Source organism: Delphinus delphis, chromosome 3 (assembly GCF_949987515.2).
Source record: "Delphinus delphis chromosome 3, mDelDel1.2, whole genome shotgun sequence".
Lineage (NCBI taxonomy): Eukaryota > Metazoa > Chordata > Mammalia > Artiodactyla > Delphinidae > Delphinus > Delphinus delphis.
This window is the reverse complement of record NC_082685.1, coordinates 92,123,061-92,149,089: the sequence shown is the minus strand read 5'-3', so window position 1 is coordinate 92,149,089 and position 26,029 is coordinate 92,123,061. Positions and strand designations below refer to the sequence as shown.

The 26,029-nt window shown below is 36.5% G+C and overlaps 1 long non-coding RNA gene across 2 annotated transcripts in view; it reads right to left on the bottom strand.

Annotated features, from left to right (window-relative positions):
* Positions 1 to 1,352: 1,352 nt before the first annotated feature.
* LOC132422156 (uncharacterized) overlaps positions 1,353 to 26,029 on the bottom strand; it is a 166,060-nt gene continuing 141,383 nt past the window's right edge. For both annotated transcript variants that reach the window (XR_009518817.1, XR_009518816.1), the window contains exon 4: positions 1,353 to 1,652. This is a non-coding gene — a long non-coding RNA (uncharacterized lncRNA). The remainder of the gene's footprint in view (positions 1,653 to 26,029) is intronic.

Here is a 26,029-nt window from a genome sequence, read left to right as displayed (position 1 = left end):
AGATCTGCTCCTTAAATCTACTCAGCACTCAGTTTAATTTATGAGAAAATCAGTTTTAGGAAAACAAGCAACTAATTGAGGGTCTAGTGCTGATTCTACCACTCTCTAACAGAGTTATAAGAAGATAAGCTTATTTAGACATTACTTTCCTCTAGACATTACTTTCCTCATATGCTAATTGAGATTTGGGTTCTCTCCCCTAATAACCCTTTGCCAGATTTCGTCCCAAATCTATTCTCCTATTTTCTGTGGTAATAAAGACCCCTAACATTAGCTAGGCATATGGCTATCCAAAATAAAGACTATAGGTAGCTATCTCTCTTACAGTATGGTGTTGCCATATGATTAGGTTCTAGCCAATGAAATGTATTTGAAAGAATTTTATAACTTCTGGACAGTATCCTTGAATGGAAACAAGCTTCTCCCTTTCCTCTAGCATCCTCTATCCTACTGGATTGAAGGTAAAACTGATGGGTGACCCTAGATTAATTTTTGTAAATTATAAAGGCAACAAGGGAATAAAGCCTTTGTGTTGCAAAAAGTAGCTCTAGCACTTCATGTAAGTAGGAATCTATTTTTGCATTGCTTATTACATACCTTTGTGATATACTTAATTTATAACAAGGACTGAATAAAAGGTTTTTACGTTTGTGATTTATACTTCCTTACCACCCTTCTTATTGTGGATGCAGGTTTTTTGCATCCTCATTTTTATTCTGTACTTGCTTATTCAGTACTTGTACCCTATCTTCTAGTATTCTTAAAACTGTTTGAATTATATCACCCTGTACTTTCATTTCACCATCTATTTTACTGGTCCAGAAATACTGAATAGTTTCTGTTCCTGCTCTTTTCTTACATATGCCTTTTAAAGTTAACTCTCTATTGCTAATCCGGTTGTCTTCCTTAATTTTCCACTTGCCTTTTTATTAACAGCTATTTCAAGGCTGTTTGCTGTTGTTATTATTGTTTTTTTGTTTTGGGTTTTTTTTTTTTTGCTTCTTTCTTGGTCAGCCTGATAGGTGCTTCTACTGTAGCTATTTATGTGATAAGTCCTCTCTTTTTAAACTGCAAAGAGCATGCTTACATCTCTTTTGGGCCTATTAAATGACTGCAGCTTTTGATGACTCTTTAACCTAAGATTTGAAATATTTGGTGTCAGCTAGACATGAAATGAGAATACTCATGTAGGAAAGACAAAGAAAAATTGTTTATACAACAAAGACATCTTTACAATGAGACGCATTGTTATTAGCTGCTGGTAAGTTTAAAAATTATAAATTATTTCATTTACTACTGAAGACATTTTGCATTTTGTAATATGATTTGTTTTAATTTTTATTGATGCACATACAAAATCACATATCACATTATTTTGTCTTTCAGATATATTATTTCTGTTGAAGTAATGCAGTTTATAGAGGTATATAATTTACTTAGTATTCATTTATAAATACTGAAGATTACAAAATGTTTTTAAAAAGCAGTATTAGATTAGTAGACATCATAAGATGTAGGAGACAGAGTCTCCTAGTTTTTAAGAATCTATAGACATGTGCTAAGGCATAGGTACATAATATTTTAGGCCTTCAGTATTCTTGATTGAGTAAAATTATTTCATGATGCTCTGGGAAATTCCAACATGAAAAACACTGAAACAAAGAAAAAAAAGTAAAAGATATATGTGCATTTAATTAAGACCCCAATAACAATGCCTTTATGTTTATATAAAAATTTTCAATATTCAAATTATTTTTGGATACATTTTTGGTTATAATGGAAGTCCGATGAAACAAGTTCTATTTATTAAGATTCCATCTTTTAACAGTCTTTTCAGCAAGTGATGTTGGGAAAGTTGGAGAGCCGCATGTAAATCAATGAAGTTAGAACACACCCTCACACCATACACAAAAACAAACTCAAAATGGCTTAAAGACTTAAATATTGACATGACATAAAACTCTTAGAAGAGAACACAGGCAAAACATTCTCTGAAATAAACTGTACCAATGTTTTTTTAGATCAGTTTCCCAGGCAATAGAAATAAAAGCAAAAATAAAAACAAATGGGACCTAATCAAATTTACAAGCTTTTGTACAGCAAAGGGAACAATAAACAAAATGAAAACACAACCTACACACTGGGAGAAAATAGTTGCAAATGATGCAACCGACAAGGGCTTAATTTCAAAAATATACAAACAGCTCATACAACTCAGTAACAAAAAAACAAACAACCCAATCAAAAATTTGGCAGAAGACCTAAACAGACATTTCTTCCAAGAAGACATACAGATGGCCAAGAGGCACATGAAAAGCTGCTCAAAATCAATAATTATCAGAGAAACGTAAATCAAAACTAGAATGAGGTACCACCTCACACCGATTAGAATGGCCATCATTTTAAGAAATCTACAAATAACAAATGTTGGAGAGGGTGTGGGGAAAAGGGAACCCTCTTACACTGTTGGTGGGAATGTAAATTGGTGTAATCAGTATGGAAAACAGTACAGAGGTTCCTCAAAAAACTAAAAACAGAGTTGCAACAAAATCCTTCAATCCCACTCCTGGGCATATATCCAGAGAAAACTATAATTCGAAAATATATATGCACCCCTATGTTCATAGCAGCACTATTTACAATAGTCAAGATGTGGAAACAACCTAAATATCCACTGACAGATAAATGGATAAAGAAGATGTGGTACATATGTACAATGAAATACTACTCAGTCATAAAAAGAGTGCAATAATGCCATTTGCAGCAACATGGATGGACCTAGAGATTATCATACTAAGTGAAGTAAGTCAGACAAAGACAAATACCATATGATATCACTTATATGTGGAATCTAAAATATGACACAAATGAGCTTATCTATTAAACAGAAACACACTCACAGACGTAGAGAACACACTTGCGTTTGCCAAGGGTAGGGAGGGATGGAGTAAGAGTTTGGGATTAGCAGATGCAAACTATTATATATAGGATGAATAAACAACAAGGTCCTACTGTATAGCACAGGGAGCTATATTCAACATCCTGTGATAAACCATAATGGGAAAATATATGAAAAAGAATGCATATACATGTATAACTGAATCCCTTTGCTGTAAAGTAGAAATTAATACAACATTGTAAATCAACTATACTTCAATAAAATAAATTTTAAAAAAAGAGTCCATCTTGTAATTGAGAGAACCGAGACTCTAATAGCTTCAATGCTGAGTATTATGTTGGCTACACAGTAATTAATTAGTAATTAAAATATGTCACAGAGTTACTGTTGGCATTATTTACTGCTATTGCTTTCACTAAAATGTACTTTGTCTATTTTAAAGATTTTATTTTTTAAATTTTTTTGTGATACATGTGTATATTTTACTTTATTTTTTTTATTGGAGTATAGTTGCTTTACAACATTGTGATAGTTTATACTGTACAGCAAAAGTGAATCAGCTTTACGTATACATATAGCTCCTCTTTTTTGGATTTCCTTCTCATTTAGGTCAGTTCCCTGTGCTATACAGTAGGTTCTCATTAGTTACCTATTTTGTACATAGCATCAATAGTGTATATATGTCAATTCCAATCTCCCAATTGCTCCCACCCCACCTTCTCCCTTGAGAAAAACAAATATCGTATATTAACACATATATGTGGAATCTGAAAAAAAATGGTATACACGATCTTATTTACAAAGCAGAAATTGAGATACAGACATAGAGAACAAACGTATAAAGATTTTAAAAATCAGAACTTGGCACACTTTTCTATGTATACTAGTATATACTTAAATTGGAAAAATATACAGTGGGTTCTGACTTAGTCTGTCATCACCCACAAAGACATTGCTCCTCAAATATTAATGTGCATATCAATCTTTTGGGGAGGTTGGTAAAAATCCAATTCTGATTCAATAATTTTGGACTGTGTGAAGTATGTGTCAGAGTCTCTAACAGATTCCCAGGTAATGCTGAGAACCATAAACTACATTTTAGGAAGCAAGGCTTTAAAGAACTGGTTATAATGAGTGTGGTTAGGAGACTATTTCTGGTTACCATTCAAGAACCTCTTTCATGTGTCCCAGATGGACTTATGCCTCCCAGTGTGTGCTGAGAGAGCTCTCACCCATATTCTTTCAAGCTCTTTTAATTTTACCATTAATATCCAAAATCTCTTAGCTACATAGATTTTATTATTGAATTTTGTTTGTAAGGTCTGAGTAAATTGAATATTCCCCCTTTCCAGACCACATTCCCTTACCTCATCTTCACTCAAAGAAATTTATATTCACCTCTATTGTTTTTCCATGCTAATAAAATTATATAAAGCATTATATTTAGAGGTGTAATTTTAAATTTGTTTTGGAAAAATGAGATCATAATAAAACTACCTCTCTGCATTTTACAGTTTTCACTTAGTAGATCAAGATGAAAAACTTCTATGTGACTACTCTTTTTAATATCTTCATATTCTCCATAGTTTGGATACGCCATATTTGTACAGCAATTCTTTTACACAGAGGCATCCATCTTATTTCATTTTTTGCCACAGCACAGTTACAATAAACATCCTGTAACTGTATGAGTGAGACATATTTCTATAGGGTATATTCATAGAAGAAATTTGACTATATATATTTCTATTTTAATGGATTTTGTCATAGAGATTTCTAAGTACTGTACAATTTATATTTCTACTAGCAATATATTATAGGACTTTCTTTTTCCTGTTAACAATGGTATTGCTAATCAGAAAAATATACATTGAATGTATCATATCTTGTAATGTAAAATCAATAAACCACTTATTATATATATTTGCCAATTTTCAGAATACTGGCCACACTATATTACAGGGGTTAACTCAGTTGCAAATATTTTTTTTTAATATCTTTACTGGAGTATAATTGCTTTACATTGTTGTGTTAGCTGCTGCCTTATAACAAAGTGAATCACCTATACGTATACATATATTCCCATATCCCCTCCCTCTTGCATCTCCCTCCCACCCTTCCTATCCCATCCCTCTAGGTGGTCACAAAGCACCGAGCTGATCTCCCTGTGCTATGCAGCTGCTTCCCACTAGCTATCTATTTTACATTTGGTCGTATATATAAGTCCATGCCACTCTCTCACTTCGTCCCAGTGTACCCTTCCCCCTCCCCATGTCCTCAAGTCCATTCTCTACATCTGCGTCTTTATTCCTGTCCTGACAGTAGGTTCTTCATAACCTTTCCTTTTTTTTTTTTAGATTCCATATATGTGTTAGCATACAGTATTTGTTTTTCTCTTTCTGACTTACTTCACTTGGTATGACAGACTCTAGGTCCATCCACCTCACCACAAATAACTCAATTTTGTTTCGTTTTATGGCTGAGTAATACTCCATTGTATATATGTGCCACATCTTCTTTTTGTTGTTGTTGTATTTTTGTTTTTCCTGTTAAGCTGTCTTTTTTTTTCATGTTTTTATTGGAGTAAAATTGCTTTACAATGGTGTGTTACTTTCTGCTTTATAACAAAGGGAATCAGTTATACATATACATATATCCCCATATCTCTTCCCTCCTGCATCTCCCTCCCTCCCACCATCCCTATCCCACCCTTCTAGCTGGTCACAAAGCACCGAGCTGATCTCCCTGTGCTATGCGACTGCTTCCCACTAACTACCTATTTTACATTTGGTAGTGTTTATATGTCCATATATAAACTACCACTCTCTCACTTTGTACAAGCTTACCCTTCCCCCTCCCCGTGTCCTCAAGTCCATTCTCTAGTAGGTCTGCATCTTTATTCCCGTCTTGCTCCTGGTTCTTCATGACAATTTTTTTTCTTTTTTTTTTAGATGCCATATATATGTGTTAGCATACGGTATTTGTTTTCCTCTTTCTCACTTACTTTACTCTGTATGACAGAATCCAGGTCCATCCACCCACTACAAATAACTCAATTTTGTTTCTTTTTCTGGGTGAGTAATATTCCATTGTATATATGTGCCACATATTCTTTATCCATTCATCTGTCGATGGACACTTAGGTTGCTTCTATGTCCTAGCTATTGTAAATAGTGCTGCAATGAACATTGTGGTACATGACACTTTTTGAATTATGGTTTTCTCAGGATATATGCGCAGTAGTGAGATTGCTGGGTCGTATGGTAGGTGTATTTTTAGTTTTTTAAGGAACCTCCATACTGTTCTTCATAGTGGCTGTATCAATTTACATTCCCAGCAACAGTGCAAGAGGGTTTCCTTTTCTCCACACCCTCTCCAGCATTTATGGTTTGTAGAATTTTTGATGATGGCCATTCTGACCGGTGTGAGGTGATACCTCATTGTAGTTTGATTTGCATTTCTCTGATGATTAGTGATGTTCAACATTGTTTCATGTGTTTGTGACCATCTGTATATCTTCTATAAAGAAATCTCTATTTAGCTCTTCTGCCCATTTTTGGACTGGGTTGTTTGTTTGCTTGTTTTTTTGATATTGAGCTTCATGAGCTGCTTGTAAATTATGGAGCTTAATCCTTTCTCAGTTGCTTTGTTTGCAAATATTATCTCTCATTCTGATGGTTGTTTTTTCTTCTTCTTTATGGTCTCCTTTGCTGTGCAAAAGCTTTTAAGTGTCATTAGGTCCTATTTGTTTATTTTTGTTTTTATTTCCATTTCTCTAGGAGGTGGGTCAAAAATGATCTTGCTGTGATTTATGTCATAGTGTTCTGCCTATGTTTTCCTCTAAGAGTTTTATCGTGTCTGGCTTTACATTCAGGTCTTTAATCCATTTTGAGTTTATTTTTGTTTATGGTGTTAGGGTGTGTTCTAATTTCATTCTTTTACATGTAGCTGTCCAGTTTTCCCAGCACCAGTTATTGAAGAGGCTGTCTTTTCTCCATTGCATATTCTTGCCTCCTTTGTCAAAGATAAGGTGACCATATGTGCGTGGGTTTATCTCTGGGCTTTCTATCCTGTTCTATTGATCTACATTTCTGTTTTTCTACCAGTACTATACTGTCTTGATTACTGTAGCTTTGTAGTATAGTCTGAAGTCAGTGAGCCTGATTCCTCCAGCTCCGTTATTCTTTCTCAAGATTGCTTTGGCTATTCATGGTCTTGTGAGTTTCCATACAAATTGTGAAATTTTTTGTTCCAGTTCTGGTGAAAAATAGCATTGGCAGTTTGATAGGGATTGCACTGAATCTGTAGATTCCTTTGGGTACTGTAGTAATTTCCACAATGTTGATTCTTCATCCAAGAACATGGTATATGTCTCCATCTGTCTGTATCATCTTTAACTATTTTCATCCATATCTTAGAGTTTTCTGCATACAGGTCTTTTGTCTCCTTAGGTAGGTGTATTCCTAAGTATTGTATTCTTTTTGCTCCAGTGGTAAATGGGAGTGTTTCCTTAATTTCTCTTTCAGATTTTTCATCATTAGTGTATAGGAATGCAAGAGACTTCTGTGCATTAACTTTGTATTCTGCTACTTTACCAAAATCATTGATTAGCTCCAGTAGTTTTCTGGTAGCATCTTTAGGATTCTCTATATGTAGTATCATGTCATCTGCAAACAGTGACAGTTTTACTGCTTCTTTTCCAATTTGGATTCCTTTTATTTCTTTTGTGTCTCTGATTGCTGTGGCTAAAACTTCCAAAACAATGTTGAATAACAGTGCTGAGAGGGGAAATCTTGTCTTGTTCCTGATCTTAGTGGAAATGGTTTCAGTTTTTCAACATTGAGAATGATGTTGGCTGTGGATTTGTAATATACGGCCTTTATTATGTTGAGGTTAAGTTCTCTCTACGCCTATTTTCTGGAGAGTTTTTATCATAAATCGGTGTTGAATTTTCTTGAAAACTTTTTCTGCACCTATTGAGATGATCATATGTTTTTTATCCTACAGTTTATTAATATGGTGTATCATATTGATTGATTTCCGTATATTGAAGAATCTTTGCATTCCTGGGATAAATCCCACTTGATCATGGTGTATGATCCTTTTAATGTGTTGCTGTATTCTGTTGGCTAGTATTTTGTTGAGGATTTCTGCATCTATGATCATCAGTGATACTGGCCTGTAGTTTTCTTGTTTTGTAACATCTTTGGTTTTGGTATCAGGGTGATGGTGGCCTCTTAGAATGAGTTTGGGAGTGTTCCTCTCGCTGCTATATTTTAGAAGAGTTTGAGAAGGATAGATGTTAACACTTCTCTAAATGTTTGATAGAATTCTCCTGTGAATCCATCTGGTCTTGGGCTTTTGTTTGTTGGAAGATTTTAAATCACAGTTTCAATTTCAGTGCTTGGTCTGTTTATATTTTCTATTTCTTCCTGGTTCAGCCTCGTAAGTTGTGCTTTTCTAAGAATTTGTCCATTTCTTCCAGGTTGTCCATTTTATTGGCATAGAGTTGCGCCTAGTAATCTCTCATGATCCTTTGTATTTCTGCAGTGTCAGCTGTTACTTCTCCTTTTTCACGTCTAATTGTGTTGATTTGAGTCTCTTCCCTTTTTTTCTTGATGAGTCTAGCTAATGGTTTATCAATCTTGTTTATCTACTCAAAGAATCAGGTTTTAGTTTTATTGATCTTTGCTATTGTTTCCTTCATTTCTTTTTCATTGTTTTCTGATCTGACCTTTATGATTTATTTCCTTCTGCTAAGTTTGGGGTTTTTTTGTTCTTCTTTCTCTAATTGCTTTAGGTGTAAGGTTAGATTGTTTATTTGAGATGTTTCTTGTTTCTTGAGGTAGGATTCTATTGCCATAAACTTCCCTCTTAGAACTACTTTTGCTGCATCCCATAGGTTTTGGGCCATAGTGTTTTCATTTGTTTCTAGGTATTTTTTGATTTCCTCTTTGATTTCTTCAATGATCTCTTGGTTATTTAGTAGCATATGGTTTAGCCTCCATGTGTCTGTATTTTTTACAGATTTTTTTCCTGTAATTAATATCTAGTCTCATAGCATTGGGGTCAGAGAAAGTACTTGACACAATTTCAATTTTCTTAAATTTACTAAGGCTCCATTTGTGACCCAAGATAAGATCTATCCTGGAGAATGTTCCATAAGCACTTGAGAAGAAAGTGTATTCTGCTGTTTTTGGATGGAATGTCCTATAAATATCAGTTAAGTCCATCTTGTTTAATGTATCATTTAAAGCTTGTGTTTCCTTATTTATTTTCATTTTGGATGATCTGTCCATTGGTGAAAGTGGGGTGTTAAAGTCCCCTACTATGCCTGTGTTACTGTCAATATCCTCTTTTATTGCTGTTAGCATTTTCCTTCTGTATTGAGGTGCTCTTATGTTGGTTGCATAAATATTTACAATTGTTATATCTTCGTCTTGGGTTGATCCCTTGATCATTATGTAGTCTCCTTCTTTGCCTCTTGTAATAGTCTTTATTTTAAAGTCTATTTTGTCTGCTATGAGAATTGCTACTCCAACTTTCTTTTGATTTCCATTTGCATGGAATATCTTTTTCCATCACCTCACTTTCAGTCTGTATGTATCCCTAGGTCTGAAGTGGGTCTCTTGTAGACAACATATATACAGGGCTTGTTTTCGTATTCATTCAGCCAGTCTATGTCTTTTGGTTGGAGCATTTAATCCATTTACATTTCAGGTAACTATCAATATGTATGTTCTATTACCATTTTCTTAATTGTTTTGGGTTTGTTATTGTAGGTCTTTTCCTTCTCTTGTGTTTCCTGCCTAGAGAAGTTCCTTTAGCATTGGTTGTAAAGCTGGTTTGATGGTGCTGAATTCTCTTACCTTTTGCTTGCCTGTAAAGGTTTTAATTTCTCTGTCGAATCTGAATGAGATCCTTGCTGGGTAGAGTAATCTTGGTTGTAGGTTTTTCTCTTTCATCACCTTAAATATGTCCTGTCACTCCCTTCTGGCTTGCAGAATTTCTGCTGAAATATCAGCTGTTAACCTTATGGGGATTCCCTTGTATGTTATTTGTTGCTTTTCCCTTGCTGCTTTCAGTATATTTTCTTTGTGTTTAATTTTTGATAGTTTAATTAATATGTGTCTTGTCATGTTTCTCCTTGTATTTATCCCATATGGGACCCTCTGCGTTTCCTGGATTTGATTATTTACTTTCCCATACTAGGGAAGTTTTCAACTATAATCTCTTCAAATATTTTCTCAGTCCCTTTCTTTTTCTCTTCTTTTTCTGGGACCTCTATAATTCGAATGTTGGTGCATTTAATGTTGTTCCAGAGGTCTCTGAGACCATCCTCGATTCTCTTCATTCTTTTTTCTTTATTCTGCTCTGTGGTAGTTATTTCCACTATTTTATCTTCCAGGTCATTTATCCGTTCCTCTGCCTCAGTTATTGTGCTACTGATTCCTTCTAGAGAATTTTAAATTTCATTTATTGTGTTGTTCATCATTGTTTGTTTGCTGTTTAGTTCTGCTAGGTTCTTGTTAAATGTTTTTTGTATTTTCTCTATTCTATTTCCAAGATTTTGGATCAACTTTACTATCATTACTCTTAGTTCTTTTTCAGGTAGACTGCCTATTTCCTCTTCATTTGTTTGGTCTGGTGGGCTTTTACCTTGCTCCTTCATCTGCTGTGTATTTCTCTGTCTTCTCATTTTTCTTAACTTACTGTGTTTGGGGTCTCCTTTTCACAGGCTGTAGGTTCATAGTTCCCCTTGTTTTTCGTGTCTGCCACCAGCAGGTATGGTTGGTTCAGTGGGTTGTGTAGGCTTCCTGGTAGAGGGGACTGGTGCCTGTTTTCTGGTGGAAGAGGCTGGATCTTGTCTTTCTGGTGGGCAGGACTCTGTCCAGTGGTGTGTTTTGGGGTGTCTTGAACTTATGATTTTAGGCAGCCTTTCTGCTAATGGGTGGGGTTGTGTTCCTGTCTTGCTAGTTGTTTGGCATGGGGTGTCCAGCACTGTAGCTTGCTGCTCGTTGAGTGGAGCTGGGTCTTAGCATCGAGAAGGAGATCTCTGGGAGAGCTCTCCCTGATTGGTATTATGGGGATCTGGGATTTTCTGATGGATCTATGCTCTGAACCCGGCTCTCCCACCTCAGAGGCTCAGGCTTGACACCCGGCCAGAGCACCAAGACCCTGTCAGCTGCACAGCAGTGAATGTGGCATTCTCCATTATGAAGTCAGATTATGAGGGTCTATAATAGCTGTTCTGGCTGACTTGGTAGTAATTTGTCTAGGAGGCTGTCTCCAGCAGCCGGTGGCTGAAAGAGTAGGTCTCTGGAGGATGTTCTCCCAGAATCTTCAACGTTTTCATAGAGGTCTTCACTGGGTTCAGTTATGGATTCGGTACCGATGGTCTCAAGAACACCTTACTCTCTCAAGGTTGTGTGCTTGAAACAGCTCCTAAGTCTAAGGGTCTACAAGCTGCAGGAAGACAAGACCACCCGGGGCAGACTGCAAGCCATGATTCTTGCCACGAACCCTGATGCCGCCATTGTGGGATCCGGCTTCCCCTGCTGTTCTTTATTCTGAAAAGGAATTGCAGGGAAGTAGCATTCCAAATAGAGCTTGCTAGCCAGGGGGACACCTCAAAGGACTGTGGTGAACATTAGATAAGTCAGTACACATCAAAGTTCCAACAGCTCTTCCATCTCCTTTAGTATCACATCTCCTTCCAAGCATTCCACACTCACATTCATTCAGGTTGTTGCACAGCCCAGTTCAAATCACCTTAAAATCTGCCTTGCTGATAAATCTAGTGTGAGAGGGATCAAATTCTTGAAACTTTTTTCTGAGATCATCCCTTAACCTCACCACGAATCAAACATGGCCGTGAATTGGAGGTATCTGACATTTCCATTTTCATCAGGGTGGATTCTGTCAAGTAGCAACTCAACATCTTCATCAGTAATCTCCACACCAAACCTTGAAGAAGTCTTGTTACCACACACAAGCCCTTTTCCTGAAGTTGCGGCAGGACAACTCCCGTCTGTGACCATGGGCTAGGGTCAAGGCTAGGATAGGTGCAATGATGAATACAGTGGTGGAGGATGTGGCTGGTAGCAGGGGTTCCTTAGTGAACAGCTTGATTGCATCAGCAAAGGGTTGGAGCAGACCATGAGGGCCTACAATGTTTGGTCCTTTTTGGAGTTGTATGTAGCCTAAGATTTTATGTTCTACTAGTGTCAGGAATGCTACGGCTGAGAGGATAGGGAGGATGAGCATTTAAATGTTAATTATAAACATTTTGTTGGGGAGAGGGTTTGAAACTCTGAGTATAAAGGTTTAAGTTTTATGCAATTGCCAGGCTCTGCCACCCCAACAAAACCCTGGTCTCAGGGAGATTAGTTTGTGCTCACTTATTAAGCTGAGATTAGATCATTAATTGCATTAAAGGCGCTTATTTAAAGTGGGCCTTATTTCTCTTGTCCTTTCGTACTGGGAGAAATGCGTAATAGATAGAAACCAATCTGGATTCCTCCAGTCTGAACTCAGATCATGTAGGACTTTAATCATTGAATAAACAAACATTTAATAGCAGTTACACCATTAGTATGTCCTAATCCAACATTGAGGTCATAAACCCTATTGTCGATATGGACTCTAGAATAGTATTGTGCTGTTATCACTAGGGTAACTTGTTCTGTTGATCAATTTTTTGGATCAATAAGTGATACTATGCTTTGGCTAGCAGGTCTAGGTTTTAATCATTTGGAGGGTTTTCTGTGCTCCAAGGTCACCCCAACCGAAATTGTCAACCCATGTAAAATTTTGTTATTCCTTGGTGGTTCAAGATTGTGATTTTGGGATTGATTAATTGAAGCTCCATAGGGTCTTCTCGTCTTATTTTGTTATCCTCGCCTTTTCAAGGGGAGGTCAATTTCACTGATTAAAGTAAGACAGTAAAACCCTCGTGTGGCCATTCATACAAGTCCTTATTTAGAGAACAAATGATTATGCTACCTTTGCACAGTCAGGATACCGCGGCCGTTTAACGATTGTCACCAGGCAGGCAGTGTCTCTAATACTGGTGATACTAGAGGTGATGTTTTTGGTAAACAGGCGGGGTTTGTGTTTGCTGAGTTCCTTTTACTTTTTTTAATCTTTTCTTGGGTGCACGCCTGTGTTGGGTTAACAGTGTTTTTAATAAATAATTTAGTGTTGGATTATATTTATTTGCTGTTAATTATCAGTATATTATTAGTTGCTGATGTAAGCTTGTGCAAGGAGAAATATTTCTTGTTACTCATGTTAACAGTATTGTTTCTATAGTCTTATAGATTAATCCAGTAATTAGGCTAGGAGTTGATTTACTTAATATTGGAATTAAAATGTTGTTTTGTTGTCGAGCTTGAATGCTTTCTTAACTGGTGGCTGCTTTTAGGCCAACTATGGTATTGTTTGTTTTTACTCTCTAGTCAGGGTTGTATCCATTTGTAAAAAGCTGTACCTTTTTAGACTAACATCTAAATATACGTTGAGGCTTATTATGGTTTCTAGTATTATTTAATGTTGAACTAAAATTCTTTTCCTGGACAACCAGCTATCACCAGGCTCGTTAGGCTTTTCACCTCTACTTATAAATCTTCTCACTATTTTGCCATATAGATGAGTTCATTCTATTAACTGTTCATAAGTAGCTCGGCTGGTTTCGGGTAGTTTAGCTTAAGTTCTCTTTGTTAAATTGTTACTAGTTAATTCATTATGCAAAAGGTACAAGGGGTAAACTTTGCTTTTTATTACTTTTAATTTTTCTTTCATCATTCCCTTACAGTACTTTCTCTATAGTGCCATCAGTGTTTAAATTTCTATCTCCTATACTTTAGATGTCTGGTGAATGTTTTATTTGATTGGTTTGTGCTAGTAATGGTGGGAAAGGTGTGGGCTAGATTTGGTTAAAGACATACATAGCTTATGAAATCTTCTAGGTGTAAACTAGGTGCTTTATTTAAGCTATATCTTGTTTTATCCAAGCACACTTTCCAGTATGCTTACCTTGTTACTACTTGTCTCCTCTCATATAATTGTCTAGCATGTGTTGATGGACTAGGGCTTTGTCATGGCATTTGAGGAGGGTGATGGGCAGTGTGTGCGTGCTTCATGGCCTTATTCAATTAAGGGCTCTATTCTTAATTTACTACTAAATCCCCCTTTGATTTTAAGGTTTCATAAAAACTTTCGTGTGAATATAAAGGGTGTTCTTGGTATAGAAAATGTAGCCCGTTTTTTCCATCCCATAAGTTACACCTTGATCTAATGTTTTTATGTATTATAGTTATGCTTACTTTTGCTCCTTTTTAGGGTTTGCTGAAGATGGCAGTACATAGGCTGGAGTAGCAAGGGTTGGTGAGGTTAATCGGGGTTTTATCGGTTATAGAACAGGCTCCTCTAGAGGGGTGTGAAGCATCGGCAAGTCCTCTGAGTTTTAGGCTGTTGCTGGTAGTACTCTGGCGAATAATCTAGTTTTTATGGTTATTTGGGTTTAGGACTAAGCATAGTGGGGTATCTAATCCCGGTCTGGGTCTTAGCTATCGTGTGATCAGATTATATTGAAGTCACTTTCGTAGTTTATTTTAGTTTTAATTATGGCTTTCTACAGCTTAATTAAGGTTTAACTTTATCTTGTGTGGCTCTTTAACACACTTTACGCCATAGTTCTATTAGCTTGGGTCAATAATCGTATGATTATTGACCCGCAGTGGCTGGCACGAAGTTTACCAACCCTAATTAATATGGCTTAGTCAAACTTTCGTTCATGGCTTAATTTTTATCATTGCTGTCTCCCGTGGGGGTGTGGCTAAGCAAGGTGTTGTAAGTTGCTGGTGTGGCGTGCTTGATACCTGTTCCTTTTAATCTTAGTGACCTAGAGGGCACTCTCACTGAGATGTGGATATTTGCATGTGTAATTCTATTAAAAACTTATAGAAAGTCTGGGACCAAACCTTTATATTTATGGGGCTAGTAGGCCCATCTAGACATTTTCAGTGTCTTGCTTTACGAGGTGTTTAAGCTACATTAACTTGCTGTACGTAGGTGATGTTTGTATGTTTATATTATGTGGCTTATGTCAGATTTAGTATTAGATTTTCGATAGGATGATTGGTGAATCCAGGGGGGAGTCTGTCTATATGGGTGGCGAATATCTAAGTAGTTCATTGGTATGATATGGGGGGTTGAGGCTTAATTCGTTATAATATACAATTATTCAAATCTGCGGGGGGGGGATAGTAAAGTATTATGTTCTGTAACCATTATTTCAACTGCACACGTTGGTTGTGCTAGCCAGAGAGCAAATACATACAAGTCCAGCTACAATTTGCTTGACTGTGTTTAAGGTCATAGCTGAATCCAAGCAATCTTCCCCCCAAAATAAAAAATACCAAATGTATGAAATCACAGTTATGTGTGAGCATGGGCTGATTAGTCATTAGTCTATAGAGATGTCTTATTTAAGGTGAAAGAGTGGGTGATTTTAAGTGGGATGGCCCTGAAGAACCAGATGTCTGATAAAGTTCACTAATAGAAACCCCCACGGTTCATGGGCCCAGAGTGAGAAGAGGGAACCCTGCCGAGCGGGTTGCTGGTTTCACGCAGCATGGTGATTAAGTTCGCGATATAATGGACAGGATTATAGGACATGTTGGCTTGAATTGATTTAACTTAATGTACTATGTACGATCAATAATAACTATGTACTACGTAATATTAATAATAGACTATACATGCTTATTATTCATGGTGCAAACAACTTAATGCACAATTATACATACAATGTACATGTACATATACACGAGAGAGACGCTGTTTTGATTATGTGGCAGTACAAGCATGCACGACTTACATAGCATGTATGCAGTAAAATAAATTATTTTTAGTACTGACATAGCACTGTAGTTTTGTGAATGTCTTATATCTTTTTTCAGGGAATAGTTTATATAGAATTTCAGCCTTGAGCCTCGGGGAGATGTGCTGTTCTCCTTTTCCAGTTTACAAGACTGGGGTATTGCGTTATACTACAAAGACTCTTCATTTCAGGAGTTTGTTTTCTTTTCTTTTTTTTTTTTTTTTTTTTTGTGGTACACGGGCTTCTCACTGTTGTGGCCTCTCCCGTTGCGGAGCATAGTCTCCGGACGCGCAGGCCCAGCCGCTCCGTGGCATGTGGGATCCTCCCAGACCGGGGCACAAACCTGTGTCCCCCGCATCGGCAGGCGGACTCTCAACCACTGCGCCACCAGGGAAGCCCAGGAGCTTGTTTTTCATGAGACTAGCTATTGGTATTAATACTAGAATTAAAAGAAAGTATAGGATAGATGCAAGCTGTCCGACAGTCATATACGGGTACTCCACAGGCTGTCCTCCGATTCATGTTAGTGTCAGTAAGTCTGCCACTAGTACTCAGAACAAGAATTGACTGAAGGGTCGAAATATTATGCTTCGTTGTTTAGATGTATGGAGTATTGGAATGAATGCCAAGATTAGGATCGAGAGTGGCAGAGCTAAGACTCCTCTAGTTTGTTGGGGATTGATCATAGGATTGCATATGTGAATAGAAAGTATCATTCTGGTTTGATGTGTGGTGGCATGCTGAGTGGGTTTGCTGGGGTGTAGTTGTCAGGATCTCCTAACAGGTCGGGTGAGAATAGGGCTAGTACCAACAAGGCTAAGATTAATAGTAAAGCGTCCAAAATGTCTTTAACTGTATAATAGGGGTGGAATTGGATTTTGTCTGTATTGGATGGAATTCCTGTGGGGTTGTTAGATCCTGTTTCGTGGAGGAATAGGTGGACAGCCGCTAGTGCTGTGATGATGAAAGGGAGAATGAAGTGGAAGGCAAAGAATCGTGTTAGTGTTGCTTTATTTACAGAAAAACCACCTCAGATTCATTCGACAAAGGTGGTGCCGATACATGGGATTGCTGAGAGTAGGTTTGTGATAACAGTTGCACCTCAGAATGATATCTGTCCTCAGGGTAGGATGTAGCCTATAAATGCGGTGGCTACGACTGTAAGTAGCAGGATAATTCCAATGTTTCATGTTTCCTGAGAGGCGTAGGATCCTTAGTACAAGCCACATCCTATGGGGGCATAAAGGCAAATAAAAAACATGGAAGCTCTGTTTGCATGTATGTACCGGATGATTCAGCCATAGTTGACGTCTCAGTAGATGTGTGTTACTGATGACAAGGCAGTTGTTGTGTCTGGTGTGTAGTGTATTGCCAAGAATAGACCTGTTAGGATTTGTAGGAGTAGGCAGACGCCTAGCAGGGAGCCAAAGTTTCATCATGATGAGATATTTGATGGGGTGGGGAGGTCAATGTGTTGTTGAGAATTCTTATTAGCAGGTGTATTTTTCGGGTGTTGGTCATTGGTGTTCTTGTAGTTGAATGACAACGATGATTTTTTATGTCATTGGTTATGGTTGAAGTCCATGTGGGAATAATGATGACATACATTGTATTTATTTTGAGCATTATTTTTGTGATTAGTTTTGTGGGGGTTTCTTCAAAATCTTCTCCTATTTATGGGGGTCTAGGGTTGATTGTGGGTGGTGGTGTTGGGTGCGGGATTGTCTTAAATTTTGGTGGTTCATTTTCAGGTTTAATGGTATTTCTGATTTATTTAGGGGGAATATTGGTCGTGTTTGGTTATACAATGGCTATGGCCACCAAACAATACCCTGAGGTTTGGGTTTCTAACAAGGTTGTGCTAGGAGCATTTCTTTTAGGGTTAGTAGTAGAGTTTTTAGTAGTACTTTATATTTTGAAGCATGAGGATGTGGAGATTGTGTTTGAGTTTAATGGGGTGGGAGATTGAGTTATTTGTGATACGGGTGACTCTGGGTTTTTCAGTGAAGAGGCTATGGGAACTGTGGTGTTATATAGTTATGGTACTTGGTTGGTGATTGTTACGGGTTGGTCATTATTTATTGGTGTTGTGGTTATTATGGAAATTACTCAGGGTAATTAAATAGCAGCATGCTGAGGGTGATAGAAATAAGGAATTATTAGAAGTAGAGCTTGATAATGCCTTTTTTAAAAAAATGTTCTTTAAATCTTTATGGAGTATAATTGCTTTACAATGGTGTGTTAGTTTCTGCTTTACAACAAAGTGAATCAGTTATACATATACATATGTCCCCATATCTCTTCCCTCTTGCATCTCCCTCCCTCCCACCCTTCTTATCCCACCCCTCTAGGTGGTCACAAAGCACCGAGATAAGGCCTTTTTGATTTGAGACTAATGTGGAATATTTTAGTTGAATGAAGGCTGTAGTCTTTGGTAGGATGGTTTCTAGTCAGATTAAGTCTAGTAAGGAGGTTGCTAATTTTTGGCTTATTAATAGATTTAGATGGGGAGGTAGCCAGTGTATGATGGTGGGGAAGTATCCTAAAAGAGTGGAGAACTTAGAGGAGTCTGAGGGGTATATATATTTTAAGTTTTGTGTGTTAAGGTTGATTTTGAATGCTAGTACAAAATCCAAGGTTGTTACTACAAGGGCAGTCAATTTTAAATGTAGGGGTATGGTTATTAGGGGGATGGTTGTTGGAGGAATGCTGTTGGAGATGATGAAGCCAGCAAAAATACTTCCGATTAATAGGCGCTTGATGGAGTTGATTAAGAGGGAGTTGTTTTCATTAACAGGCACAGAAGGAGAGAAGCGGGGCTGTCCTAGTAGTGCAAAGAAGATAATGTGAGTGCTATAGATAGCTGTGAGGGAGGTAGCGGTTAGAGTCATTAATAGGGCTCAGGCGTTGGTATAAAACATAGTGGCGGTTTCAATAATCAGGTCTTTAGAGTAAAATCCAGTGAGAAATGGTATTCCTGTTAGTGCTAGGCATCAAATGATAAGGGCTGTTGCAGTGAACGGCAAGGTCCTGAATAACCCTCTTAGTTTTCGAATGTCCTGCTCATTGACTAGGTTGTGAATGATAGACCCAGAGCATAGAAATAATATGGCTTTAAAGAAAGCGTGCATGCAAATGTGTAAAAATGCTAGAAGAGGTTGGTTCAGGTCAATCATTACTATTATTAAACCTAGTTGGCTGGAGGTAGAGAAGGCAATAACTTTTTCAATATCGTTTTGAGTGAGGGCACAGACAGCTGTAAAGACGGCAGTAAGGGCTCCTAGGCAGAGCATTATTGTTTGAATGAGTTTGTTGCTTTCTATTAAAGGGTAAAATCGGATAAGCAGGAAAACTCCTGCTACAACCACTGTGCTTGAGTGGAGTAGGGCCAAGACTGGGGTAGGGCTTTCTACTGCTGAAGGGAGTCAGGGGTGAAGTGCGAATTGGGCTGATTTTCCGGCTGCGGTTAGTACGAGTCCTATGAGGGGTAGGTTTAAAGAGTTCTGGTTGAGTATGAAAATTTGTTGTAGGTCTCATGCGTTTGTGTTAGATAAAAATCATGCCACTGATATGATGAATCCGACATCTTCGATGCGGTTATATAAAATTGCTTGAAGAGCAGCTGTGTTTGCGTCTGCTTGCCCATACTATCTTCCGATAAGCAGGAAAGATATGATTCCTACTCCTTCTCATCCAATAAAAAGTTGGAAGAGGTTGTTGGCTGTAACAAGGATTAGTATAGTGATAAGGAAGAGGAGTAAATACTTGAAGAATTGGTTGATATAAGGGTTGGAGTGTATATATCATATTGAGAATTCTATAATGAACCATGTGGCTCTGGGCGAGGGTCACCTTTGTCACCATGTGACCACCTGCCCGGAGACTATAAAATGTGGAGAGACACCCTCAGGCCCCTGAGAGATTCTCAGTTGCAAATATTAATCGTAATCAATACTAGGTATATTAACATTGTTTATGGTGTATTTTGTGATGTAGCATATTTTAAAAAAACATATAGTCAAATATATCTTTTTTTCCATAGCTTCTAGGTGTTCTGACATGGCTAAAATTCTTCCTAACCAATAAGATATTCCTTTAATCTCTTACATTTTATTAAAAAATGTTTAATTTTTACATTTATGTTGTGTTTCATCTAAAATTTATTTTTGAATAGTATGAGATAATAATCTTTATTTTCTCCTATTTAGAATGACAGTTGGGTCAACACATTTGATAAATCAGCCATTATGTTCCCACAAAATTAAAATATACCAGTGTCAAATATAAAATTTCAATTATGTATACACTGGAATCTATTGTTCTCCACTTGGTTTCACTCTTGGATTTTCTATTCTTATACCGAAAACAATTTTTTAAAAATTCTGATGACTTTAAATTGTTTCACTTTCTTACAAGGCCAGTCTTTTGTTTTTCTTTGTTGTAATTATTTTGGCTATTCACAAGATTTTAATTTTCAAATAGAATTCGAGATCATTTTACACAACTAAAAACTGATTGCTGTGATCCCATTGGAAATTACATTAAATTTATAATATAATTCAGAGAGAATTGAAAATTTCATCACATTAATCTTTCTGTCAAAAGCATGACATCTCATTCAACTATTCAGATCATATCTTACATTATTAAGATTGAGTAGTTTCCGGTATATAGTGTAATACTTGGTTCCTTAGTCAATGTTTGCTTTTTCCGTCATTTCATTGTTACCATGGTTTTCTACTTCCATATTTTGCTAATTTATTCAAATGCTACAAATTGCTTTTTAAAATTTTTCCTTTGGGGACTTCTGCTTCCCACTATGATAGATTAGCTTGTATTAGACCAACTTGCCCCTTCAAGAATAAGTATAAAATTTGTAAGAAAAAACAAAATCAGCTCTTGGAAAGGTAATAGAGTAAAATTAAGAAAACCACAGTTTTACAGGGCAAAGATCCTAGAGAGAAGACAAAAGCATTGACAAGAGTCCAATATTTTCTATCACTTTTCTTTCAAAGTATATGTTGATTAATAACAGTAGGAAATGTAGTAAACAAGCATAAATAAGGTCAGAACTTATGGTGGCCTCTAGGAACCAGGGGAGCAAATAATTGTAATTCAAGCCTACAAAGTGATCTAATATCTGGAGGAGAAAGACCCTGTAGAAAAGGGAGCTGTAGAAAAATGAGCTTAACATTCTGTTATGCTTTTCTCCTTGAAGCCTTATTCATTTCTTCAAGTCATGGGACAAAGGCTAAGAAATTAAAGGAATACATATTTACAGTCTAAACTAGAGATCAGAATCTATGACCCACAGGTTCAATTCAGCCCAATATCTGTTTTTATAAATAAAGTTTTATTGGAGCAAAGACATATTCATTTGTTTATGGTTTCTCTAATGGATGCTTTTGTGGCTCAGTAGCAGAACTGAGTAGTTATGACAGAGACTGTATGTTCTGAAAAGCCTAAAATATTTACTATTTTGCTGTTCACTTAAAATGTTTGCCGATCCCTGGTCTCATCCAAACAATTTTAATTACAAGGGGGATTTTCTTGATACTAATGCTAGGAAAACAAGGGTAAGAATAAACAAGGATTGCCCTAAACAAAAGCTAATAGGAAACTGGCTAAACATCATAAAGACTAAAATAGTTTATCCTTACTTGGACCAGGAAAAGTTGCCCTTACTTCTAGCACATTCTAGAAGTAAAGTAAATAGATCAAAGAGGAAAATAGGATCTTGCAGAGCCCTCCACAATTTTTCAAACACACCACTGGCATTAAATAAATAATTTCCAGGACTGTCAGGAGATGGGGTAAAAATGACAGAAATTCAAGAGGAAAAAAAAAGTCCATATAAGACCATATAAGACAAATCCAGAGCAAACATCATTTTCAATGGTGAAAAACTGAAAGCATTTCCTCTAAGATCAGAAAAAAAGACAAGACTCTCTCCCCTTTTACCCAACATCAATAGTTTTGGAAGTCTTAGCCAAGGCAATCAGAGAAGAAAAAGAAATAAAAGGAAACCAAATTGGAAAAGAAGTATAACTGTCACTGTTTGCAGGTGACATGATACTATACATAGAAAATCCTAAAGCTGCTATAAGAAGACTACTAGAGCTCATCAATGACTTTAATAAAGTTGCAGGCTACAAAATTAATACATAGAAATCTCCTGCATTCCTATACACTAACAACAAAATATCAGAAAGAAAAATTAAGGAAACAATCCCATTTACCATTGCATCCAAAAGAATAAAATCCCTAGGAATAAACTTACCTAAGGAGGCAAAAGGCCTGTACTCACAAAACTATAAAACACTGATGAAAGAAATCATAGATGACACAAACAGATGGAGAGATATACCATGATTTTGGACTGGAAGAATCAATATTGTCAAAATGCCTATACTACCCAAAGTAATCTATAGATTCAGTGCAATCCCTATCAAATTATCAATAGCATTTTTCACAGAATTAGAACAAAACATTTTACAATTTGTATGGAAACACAAAGACCCCGAAAAGCCAAAGCAATCTTGAGAAAGAAAAACAGAACTGGAGGAATCAGGTTCCCTGACTTCAGACTATACTACAAAGCTACAGTAATCAAAACAATATGGTACTGACACAAAAACAGGATAGAAACAGGATAGAAAGTCCAGACATAAACCCACACATCTATGGTCACCTAATCTATGACAAAGGAGGCAAGAATATACAATGGAGAAATGACAGTCTCTTCAGTAAGTGGTGCTGGAAAAACTGGACAGCTACATGTGAAAGAATGAAATTAGAACACTCTCTAACACCATACACAAAAATAAACTCAAAAGGCACTAAAGACCTAGAAGTAAAACTGAATACTATAAAACTCTTAGAGGAAAACATAGGCAGAACACTGACATATATCACAGTATCACAGTAAGAACTTTTTTGATCCACTTCCTAGAGTAATGAAAACAAACAAACAAATAAACAAATGGGGCCTAATTAAACGTAAAAGCTTTTGCATAGCAAATAAAACCATAAGCAAAATGAAAAGACAACCCACAGAATGGAAGAAAATATTTGCAAACAAATGATCAACAGGGATTAATCTCCAAAATATACAAACAGCTCATGCAGCTCAAAAACAAGCAAACAACCCAATCAAAAAATGGGCAGAATATCTAAATAGACATTTCTCCAAAGAAGACATACAGATGGCCAAAGGCACATGAAAAGTGCTCAATATCACTAATTATCAGAGCAATGCAAATCAAAACTACAATGACGTATCACCTCACACCGGTCAAAATGTCCATCATCAAAAAATCTACAAACAATAAATGCTGGAGAGGGTGTGGAGAAAAGGGAACCCTTTTGCACTGTTGGTGGAAATGTAAATTGGTACAGCCACTATGGAGAACAGTATGGAGGTTCCTTTAAAAATAAAAAAGAGAGCTACTATATGATTCAGCAATCCCACTCATGGGCATATATCTGGAGAAAACCATAATTTGAAAAAAATATATGTACCCCAATGTTCATTGCAGCACTATTTACAATAGCTGGGACATGGAAGCAACCTAAATGTCCATCGATGGAAGAATGGATAAAGAAGATGTGGTACATATATATAATGGAATATTACTCAGTCATAAAAATAACAAAATAATGCCATTTGCAGTGACGTGGATGGACTTAGAGATTGTCATACTGAGTGAAGTAAGTCAGACAGAGAAAGACAAATATCATATGATATTGATTATATGTGGAATCTAAAAAAATGGTACAAGTGAACCTATTTACAAAACAGAAATAGAGTCACAGATGTAGAAAACAAACTTATGGTTACCAAGGGGGAAAGGGGGGTAGGGATAAATTGGGAGATTGGGATTGACATATACAAACTACTACATATAAAATAGATAACTAATAAGGACCTACTGTATAGCACAGGAAACTACTCAATACTCTGTAATGACCAATATGGGAATAGACTCTAAAAAAGAGTGGATATATGTATATGTATAACTGATTCATATTGCTGTACAGGAGAAACTAACACAACATTGTAAATCAACTATACTCCAATAAAAATTAATTTTAAAAATAAAAATAAATTAAAAGAAGAGGGAAAATACAGAAATTTGTACCAAAAAACTAGAATCTATAAAAAAAGGAAAATCGGAGAAATTCTAAATTTGAGAACTGCAATAACTGAAATTAAACATTTAAAATGGGGTTAAGGGACTTCCCTGGCAGTCCAGTGGTTAGGACTCTGCACCTTCACTGCTGTTGCCCTGGGTTCTATCCCTGGTAAAGGAACTAAGATCCTGCAAACTGCGAGGTGTGGCCACAAAAATATGGGGTTAAAAGCAGAATAACAAACAGAAGAGAAGACCAGTGAAGCTGAAGTTGGTATAAAAATAAATATCCAGAAAAATACAGAAAAGAACAAAAGACCTAATGGCCTGTCATTCATATAATTGGATTTATATTAGAGGAGGAGAGGAATAACAGGGCAGAACAATAACTGAAAAAATATTGGCTGTGGAACTTTTCAAATCTGATCAAAATCACAAATTTAAAATTCCTTTTTAAATTGAAATTGTGTTTTAGTTAAACTAAAACTGTTGCTTTTACTTAAAATATCTTCCTCCTAAGAGCAGTCTTCTTTGATTAAGTTGTTTCTTTTGGTCTGTTCTATCTGCTGGAGCTCCTTAGCAACTACAAAATTTTCTCTTGCCTGCTCATAAAGACTTAGTCCAAATACTGGAGTGAGGTGACAGCGACCTGGGGAGTGGTGCAAAGCACTTTATTCCTAGTCTAAGAAGAGGCAACAATCAAATTGTCAGTTCCCTGCCACTCTAATTTTCAGTAGTACAGAGAACTCAGCATGCTAGGGTTGCTGTCTCACAGCACCTCCAGTGCAGAGGGACCAACCAGTCTTCTTTGAAGCACACCTGAAGGAAATACACAGCTTCTCCCCTTGTGGGGAATAGGATTCATGGTTATCTTCAGGTCAGGTTCTATCTGGAACCCATCTGGTCCTTTAGATCTTCACCCTAAACTCCCCTCCACTTTTCCCAAAGTGATATCAAGCCCCAGGGAAAAATAGCGATACTCTCTCTTCTAGGACTCCCGTTAAGCCTGAGGCCTTGCTACCAGCCTCGAACCCTCAGTTTAACTTGTGTATAGCATGGAAGAGATATAGCTGTTGGATGGAAATTAGGATAATGACAGCAGGGCAGAAGTGGCCAAGCTGCCATCTCTTCCTATTTTCCTAATCTTGCCTCTTTCAAAATGTATTTAAATAATACTATTTCTTCAAAAAGACTTATTATTACAGAAAATTCTTTTAAACAACTCTCTCTCTGAAGGAAATTTCATGCAACTGAAATAAAAGCCCAAAATATGCTTTTATTCTTACATGGCAGTAAACCAAACAGATCATTAGTGGAAACATCACTGTAATAACTTTTCTTTTCATACACCAAATAGTTTTGTGCAGAATATAATTTTACTAACAGTATCTCCTTTTATGTATACTCCATAAAATCTACTGTAGAATCCACTCCAAAATAATTATGTGTTTATACATTTTAATTTCAATAGAAAGTTATAAAAATAGAATCATTTCTTCTGTTTAAGCATATATTTGTTGGTAGATTTTTCTCATTTAAAAAAAATTCCCCATGAGAAGATAAAACATGATGGCTATGAATTTCTGAGCCAACTGAGTCAGATAGGTATAACGTTTAACATTGCATGGAAGATTTTACAGAGATATGTTCAATATTCTCTAAATTTAAAATGCTCTTTTTCCCCCAATGATTATATCATAAATAGAAAAAATGAATTATTAAACCCTCAGAAGTTAAGAATTTTCCAAGTTCTAAATATATTGAATTAATAGGATGCAATTTCTTTTCTTGTTTTCTGGATTTCAAATGACAGTGCACCAGCAGCAAACAAAAGCTGAACCAAATTAACACTAAAAAACGAAGAAAAATGAAGCTGGCATCTTAGCTCAGGGGATCTTGCCGAAGGAAAGTAGTTTCTTTCTCCATTCCTAAACTCATTCCATTTTCAGAGAATGAAATGGACTTCTTATTCCACACTAGTAAAAAGGAGACTGAATTTAAGAAATTCAAATGCTTGTGAGGAGACACGCTAAATATAAGCATCCATATTTACATAATAAATATCATAAGGAGACCTCAGAGTACTATGATTAAAAGCTGTTATTCCTTTAG